We start from the raw sequence: 7,656 nt of genomic DNA, 5'->3' as shown, positions 1-7,656 counted from the left end.
TTAGAAGATTTCACCATCCAATTTGAGTGATTTAAAAGACTTAAAGTTGTGGTTTAAGTTTATCACATAAATCGCCTTTTTATTATTATTACAAATTCAGTTTGAAACTATAGCAGCGTGGCCCTCGCGATTATTCTCCCTTCGAAGTGCCCTCTGAAAGCATTAATCTTGCCGATTAGAACGCAGCCATTGTTTTGTTTGTGCGAAGAAACGGTGAGTTTGTCAAGTGAGATCTATTTCGACCTCACTCAGACCGTCACCACGGTCTTACCTTGAATGACGCCATTCCTCCGCCTATCCTCGAGACCAAATATCAACAATGTCAGGTGACTGACCTTAGGGGTTGGCTATATAACATCCAGGTGAACCAACCACTTCCTCTTGCCTTTCTCGCCTCATCTGAGACCGACGCGGTAGAGCGCATTGTTTTTGATTACAGGAGAGATTAGTTTCAATCCGTCACGTTTTGTGCAGGTGCTTCAAGTCCCTGAGGATTGCAGTGGTTTTTCTCCTCATTTAAATATTTCGACGTGTCGTCGGAACGCATGTCGGTGAGTATTTCTTTATTTTTCTCTGTTTGTTTTCAGGCATTTATTGATGGTTCTCAGGTCAGCTGTTCGCAGCAGACGAGAGTTTTCTTTTCCATTTACTGCGTGTGCGCACGTAGAATGATGGATATATAATTTTCTAAGGAGTTCTGTTCGCAGACGTATTCTGAATGATGAGTATGAAGAGTGATTCGTCACAATCTTTATATTAAATTGTACCTGGTTAATTGTGTTTAACTAATACCAGACATATATTTTTTGTGGATTAAAGAAGTGTTCAATTTGATTATGATCTAGTGATTCGTCACAGTCTATTTGTTAATGGCATTTTTGCTTGTTTTTTTCAATTAAATGCTGAGTTATTTTGGAGTCTCGCAGTTCAACTTCCAGAATTAGTTAAATACTGTGATTCATTACAGTTTATTTCCCTTTTCATGCACTATCATTATATGAGTGACCTGACCTCGGACTTGTTGTCATGAGTCACTCAAGGTGTCGTTTTTGCCAAACTAGCATACACCCAAGAGATGGGCATCGCTGTCCCTCCTGTTTGGGTATGCAACATGTACTAGATGATATTGAGGATCCCTGTGCAGCTGCGTTGGAGCTATCTTTGCGGGAAAGAGTGCAAAGAGCTAAACTGTTAACTGGTGGTAATAAAGAAATTATTCCCAGTAGTTCCTCTCATAAACGTAAGAGGCCAGATGCAGGTCCTGACATGCCTCCAGATAAAATAAAGAAAGCCACAGTAGTCCGAGATCCCAAGGATGACACTCAGTTGCAAATCTTAGCAGCATTGCGTGACTTAGCTGGTAAACTTGAAACACGTAATTCTTCAGTAAACACACAGCCATCTGCACTCCGGACTGGGGATGAGTTGACATCACGTCAGAAAGAGAGGGATGATTATACGGATGCCGTCTCACTGCATGCAAATAACTCCCTTTATGGTAGTGAGGAGAATGCAGATGAAAACGAGGGAGAGGAATCCAGGTCTGAGGTTTCAGAAGGAAGCCTGCATTCTGATGTTCTTTCGCGCATTTTAAGTGCAGCAAGGATCCTGGGCCTTAATGCACAGGAAGAAGCTACAGCTCCAGCCCCCACACAAGGTGTATGGGCGAGTATTTCCCCTGCACAGCCTACTGTGTCAATCCCTGTAGCTGAGGATTATTCCCAGATGTTGAGGAAAGCCTGGAATAATCCAAAAGCGGCACCCCAGTTTAATGCAGGATGTAGACGGTTTGTTAAGTTGGATTATCCCGCTGAGAGTGGTATGGGGAACATGCCATCAGTGGAGCGAGAGATCGCAGCTTTAACCGCTTTGGGACCTGATAAGGTTACTGACAATCCTCGTTGTCCCGGTAAGGAGTGCCAAAAGACAGACCGGTTAATGAGCCAGGCATATAATGCAGCTACTCGGGCAGCCCGTTCAGGAAATGCTCTAGCAATAGTTTTGGCTGCGTTAAGAAAGGTTGTTAATAAGGAAGAGCGTGATGTGATGAGCTTGATTGACACAGCACTCATCACACACTCACAGCTTACCAGGGACATAGGGGCATCTATGTCGTCTGCAATTTTAGCCAGAAGACAAATCTGGTTGGCTCAAACATCTTTACCTGACGCAATCAGGAAGGATTTGACTAATATGCCAGTGGTTCCAGGACGGATATTTCACACTGATGCACAGGCTTTACTGGATAATGCTGATCAGGCAAGACGCAGAAGGGAGTCAGTTCAGCAAACATTTGCTGGCCCTACCAAATGTGGCCATAGGGCTGCTCATTCTTTTCAGCCCCCACACTTTCCTCGTTCAGAAACTTGGGGGTATGACAGAAGACGATCTAGGGGTTACCAGTCCCATGATCGAGGAACCAGACCTTTTTATCAGGCTCCCCAGACCGACCAGGCCCATAATCCAGTCAGGGGAGGACCACTTAAGAGGCGTCCTTCCAGGGGTTTCAAACCCCGGGGAGGCCAGGCATAGCGGTCTCTGTGTCGTCGGAGAATGCTCCCAACTGTGCCTGGGCAGTTGGGAGAAGGTAACATCAGATTCCTGGGTCCTAGATACCATCAAGACAGGATACAGGATACAGTTCCGGCGGCGCCCTCCTACTTTTTCAGGCGGTCATATGACCGTAGTCAGAGACCCAGTCCAGGCACAAATTTTGGCCAAAGAGATCACAGTTTTACTTCAGAAAAAGGCGATTGTACAGATAGACCCCAGCAAACAGCTCACTGGGTTCTATTCAAAGTATTTCCTGGTGCCAAAGAAAGACGGGGGACTTCGACCCATTCTAGACTTACGAAAGTTGAACGAATTCATAAAGGTATTGCCCTTCAAAATGCTGACTACAGCACAAATTCTGGAATCCATAGAACTGGGAGAATGGTTCACTTCCATAGACTTGAAGGATGCCTATTTCCACATACCCATCTGTCAGGATCACTGCCCGTTTCTTCGCTTTGCCTTTCAAGATCGGGTTTATCAGTTCAGGGTCCTTCCATTTGGCCTGTCTCTGTCTCCAAGGGTCTTCACCAGGGTGGTGTCAGCAGCCCTTCGTCCCCTTCAGTGTGCAGGTTTGAAGATTCTGTCATACCTGGACGACTGGCTAATTTGTGCTCCTTCACGCAGTCAAGCCATGAGGGACACCGAAGTGGTGCTCCAACATGTCCAGTCTCTCGGGTTCAAAGTGAACTGGGAAAAGAGCAATCTAAGTCCCAGACAACAGACCGTGTTTGTAGGAGTTTCGCTAGATTCCCAACTGATGACGGCAACTTTATCACCCCAGAGAGTGGTACAGTTGATCAGTCTAACTCAATCATTCCATCTGAACAAGAAGGTGAAGTTAATTCAGTTTCAGCGATTGTTGGGCATGATTGCAGCAGCAGCAGCTGTGGTCCCACTCGGCCTTCTCAAAGCCCGTCCACTACAACGTTGGTTGAACAGCTTTCACTTGCATCCCAAATTACACAGACATGTAAGGATAAAGGTTACACGAAGGTGTGTCCAAATGTTACACCCTTGGAAGTCGTTACCGTCACAAGGGGTTCCTCTAGGCAACATCCCAGCGAGGCGGTCTGTGATAACGACAGATGCCTCTCTAACAGGGTGGGGAGCAGTTTGGGAAGGCAGGTCCATCAGGGGACACTGGAAATTCCCCTGGACCACAGAGCACATCAACGTGCTGGAACTCAGGGCAGTCCATCTCTCCCTGAGGGTTTTTCTCCCGTTGTTACAGAACAAACATGTTTTAGTGAGAACAGACAACATGTCGGCAGTGTGCCACATCAATCACCAGGGTGGCACCAGATCAGCGCGGTGTCTCCAGGTGACACAGGAACTACTTTCTTGGGCATTTCCAAAGCTCTCATCACTCAGAGCAGTATACATACCGGGAGTGGCGAACAGAGCGGCAGACCTGCTGTCACGAACTGGACCACTCCCGGGAGAGTGGCGCCTCCATCCCGAAGTGGTGAGATTGATATGGAGGCGTTTCGGTATGGCGAAGGTCGATTTGTTTGCGACCACGGAGACAACTCATTGCGATCTGTGGTATTCCCTGAACAGCCAGGGAGGCCCTTTAGGGATCGATGCACTATCTCAAGAATGGCCGGAAGAATTGTTGTACGCTTTTCCACCCCTACCCTTGATCCACCTTGTGATCAATAGGGTAGCTTTGGGCCGTCACAAGATTTTACTTGTGGCCCCACGTTGGCCAAAGAAACTTTGGTTTCCGACCCTTGTACGTTTGGTCCAAGGTTACCCTTGGCAGTTACCACAGAGAGCAGATCTCCTCTCTCAAGTGGAAGGCCAAATCTGGCACCCCAGTCCAGAGACACTTCAACTATGGGTATGGCCCTTGCTCAGTCCCTCTCTGAAGGCTTAGATGAAGCTGTATTAAGGACAATAAATAGTTCTAAGGCACCGTCTACGTGGAGTAACTATTTTAGCAAGTGGTGAATATTCTCAACATGGTGTCATGACCGACAACTAGATCCGGCCAAGTGTGACACCAGTTTGGTTCTTCGTTTTCTTCAAACATTGATTGATTCTGGGAAATCAGTTAATACCATAAAAGTCTACATTGCAGCCATCTCACACTTCCATGTGTCAGTGGATGGTGCAAATATTGGCAAACACCCTTTGGTGTCTCAATTTCTTAAGGGTGCAAAACGCTTGCGACCAGGGAGAATTATGAGATCACCTGCTTGGGACCTTTCTATTGTCTTACAGTCACTGGCCAAAGCACCTTTTGAACCTTTGGAGCAAGCAGATCTCAAGTTCTTGACATGGAAAACAGTTTTCCTACTGGCGATGTGTTCAGCCAAGAGAGTTGGTGAGTTGCACGCTTTATCAGTCAGTGAAGACTGCTTGAGATGGAAGGCAGAAAAAACAGGGGTTTTTCTCTGGCCAAACCCATCATTCTTGCCCAAGGTCCTTAAGCCTAGCACAATAAATCAGGTAATTGAGCTTGATGCTTTCCGTCCAGATCCCCTTTGTTCAGGTGAAGAGTTGGATCATTGTTCTCTATGTCCTGTTAGGGCATTGCACACATATATTGAGCAAACTCATCAACTACGACAGTCACACACACAACTATTTGTATGTTTTGACAAGAAGTGTGCAGGCAAACCTGTGTCTAAGCAACGGTTATCTCATTGGATAGTGGATACCATTTCACAAGCTTATGTCAGCCAAAATCTACCTATCCCTGGTGGTCTGGTTGCTCACTCTACCAGGAGCATGGCCACTTCCTGGGCGGCACTGAAGGGGGTAGCACTATCGGACATCTGTGCCGCAGCCTCTTGGAGCAGCTTGTGCACGTTTACGAGGTTTTATAGGATTAATGTGGCAAAGCCAAATCCTTTTGGGTCTGCGATTTTATCTGCGGCTAAATAAACAGGGGAAGGAAAACATGCTAGTCCCTCGTGACCCTGGGGGTATAAGTCATCCAAGGTAAGACCGTGGTGACGGTCTGAGTGAGGTCGAAATAGATCGTAAGTTATGACTATAACTATGGATCTATGAGACCGAACGATGACCGTCACCATCCCTTGTCACTCGGGATGAACTGGGGCGTTCCAGGCAAGAGGAAGTGGTTGGTTCACCTGGATGTTATATAGCCAACCCCTAAGGTCAGTCACCTGACATTGTTGATATTTGGTCTCGAGGATAGGCGGAGGAATGGCGTCATTCAAGGTAAGACCGTGGTGACGGTCATCGTTCGGTCTCATAGATCCATAGTTATAGTCATAACTTACGTTATCTTTGTTTAATTTTTATTTAAAAACATTCCAAAATACATAGGTCTCATATAACAATATTGCTAAAACAGTGTGTTAGAGGTTTTCACTTATATAAAATGTTAACACTCAAATTACAGTATTTTTATAGTAAATTAATTTTTAATTTTAAATGAATGTACCTAAATAAAGTAACAAAAAATGTATAAATAAGTGAGTGATTTTGTTGTTTTTACAAAATTAGAATATAGAATACTCTCTACAAATGTTTGTGTGTGTGTGTATTCATACACAAAAACATTTGTAGAGAGTATTCTATATTCTAATTCTGTAAAAACACGAATTTTTGAGCGCTGTTCATTGAAATAACCCACAGATCATATATATATATATATTGTGACGAGCACTCCCAGAGGAATCAGCGTCGCCCTGGAAACCAAACCAAAACACCTGCACGTCCTCGTCACCGGCTGATCGGTCACAGCTGCTCCCCATCAGCCAGCACATTGAAAAGCAGCACATGTCGCACTGAGAAGAGGTTCTCAAACAGAACGCAAAGCTGGACTAACCCCTCTCTCCTATCCCCACAGAAAGCAGCGAGTGACCGACAGCCCACACCTTTTGGAGCACGTCAGGACACCCACTTTCCCCTTGATTGGCACAGAGGAGCACGGAGAGCACACGGGGAGCACCAACCAGCGGAAAGCAGATCAGGACACTTCACCAGGCACCCTTCACTTTTCAATAAACCCACCCTCCGGGGCTTTTGATTTCACGTACCTCTTGTCGAGTGGTTCTTCACCCCGTGACAATATATATATATATATATATATATATATATATATATAGAGAGAGAGAGAGAGAGAGAGAGAGAGAGAGAGAGAGAGAGAGAGAGAGAGAGAGAGAGAGAGAGAGAGAGAGAGAGAGAGAGAGAGAGAGAGAGAGAGAGAGAGAGAGAGAGAGAGGGTATACACTGTTTGCTAAAGATTTTTTTTTATGTTTTTAAGTGTTCATTTAATACATATCGGCAAATAAACCAAATATTTAACAGAAATTATGTCAGATTTAATAAATGGTTTAAACTGCAGTGGTGTCTGGATGCTACACAGGTGACAGGACGTATGGGCAAAGAGGACATGTCTCCAGCAGCCAGCTATAACCAAAGCCATGCACCCTCTTCAGCCACCTGCAAACTGCAGAAGTGGCCCACACAAAAGAGTCATGTGTGCTTCCATCACCTACCCATTAGGCCATCACCCACCACCTCCATACATTTCCAGCAGCATAATAATGCAGTGCAGCTAACAACTGAATTTAAGGCATTGTTTCTTCTTATTGCCCTCTTAAGATGTGAAGCCTGATGTTGAAGGGCCAGACTGGAAAGGGCCTGATGTTGGAGGCCTGGACTTTGAAGGCAAAGGCCTGGTTGATGCACATATCCATATCTCCATGGATCCTTCCATTGCAACAGGCCCCAGGATGGCCAAAACTGTCTCTTCCTCTGTAGGGACAGGAGGAACTGAACTGATACCCCATCAGTCTTGTTTGCTTCCCTCTTACGTGCCACAGCCCTCTGTTTTGTCACACTTGCGAAGTCCCTCCACTTATTCCTGACTTTGTCTGGGCTTTGTCCATATCCGTAGCTTGCATCGTTTATTTTTTGAGTGATTTCTGCCCAGATTTTATTTTTTTCAGCATTTGTAATGCTGTTTTTCAGCTTTGAAAATAGCTGGACTTTACTATTTTCCAACACCTTCTCGAAAAGAACTGCAATTTCAAGCATTTAAAATTGGGGTTTTTCGTTTCATTTTCATTAACGCGTCAGAATGGCAAGAAGACATAAATAGGAAAGATTGAGCAAAAT

The sequence above is a fragment of the Carassius gibelio genome, chromosome B9 (genome assembly GCF_023724105.1).
Source record: "Carassius gibelio isolate Cgi1373 ecotype wild population from Czech Republic chromosome B9, carGib1.2-hapl.c, whole genome shotgun sequence".
Classification (NCBI taxonomy): Eukaryota; Metazoa; Chordata; class Actinopteri; order Cypriniformes; family Cyprinidae; genus Carassius; species Carassius gibelio.
Note: the sequence above shows the minus strand (reverse complement) of the source record.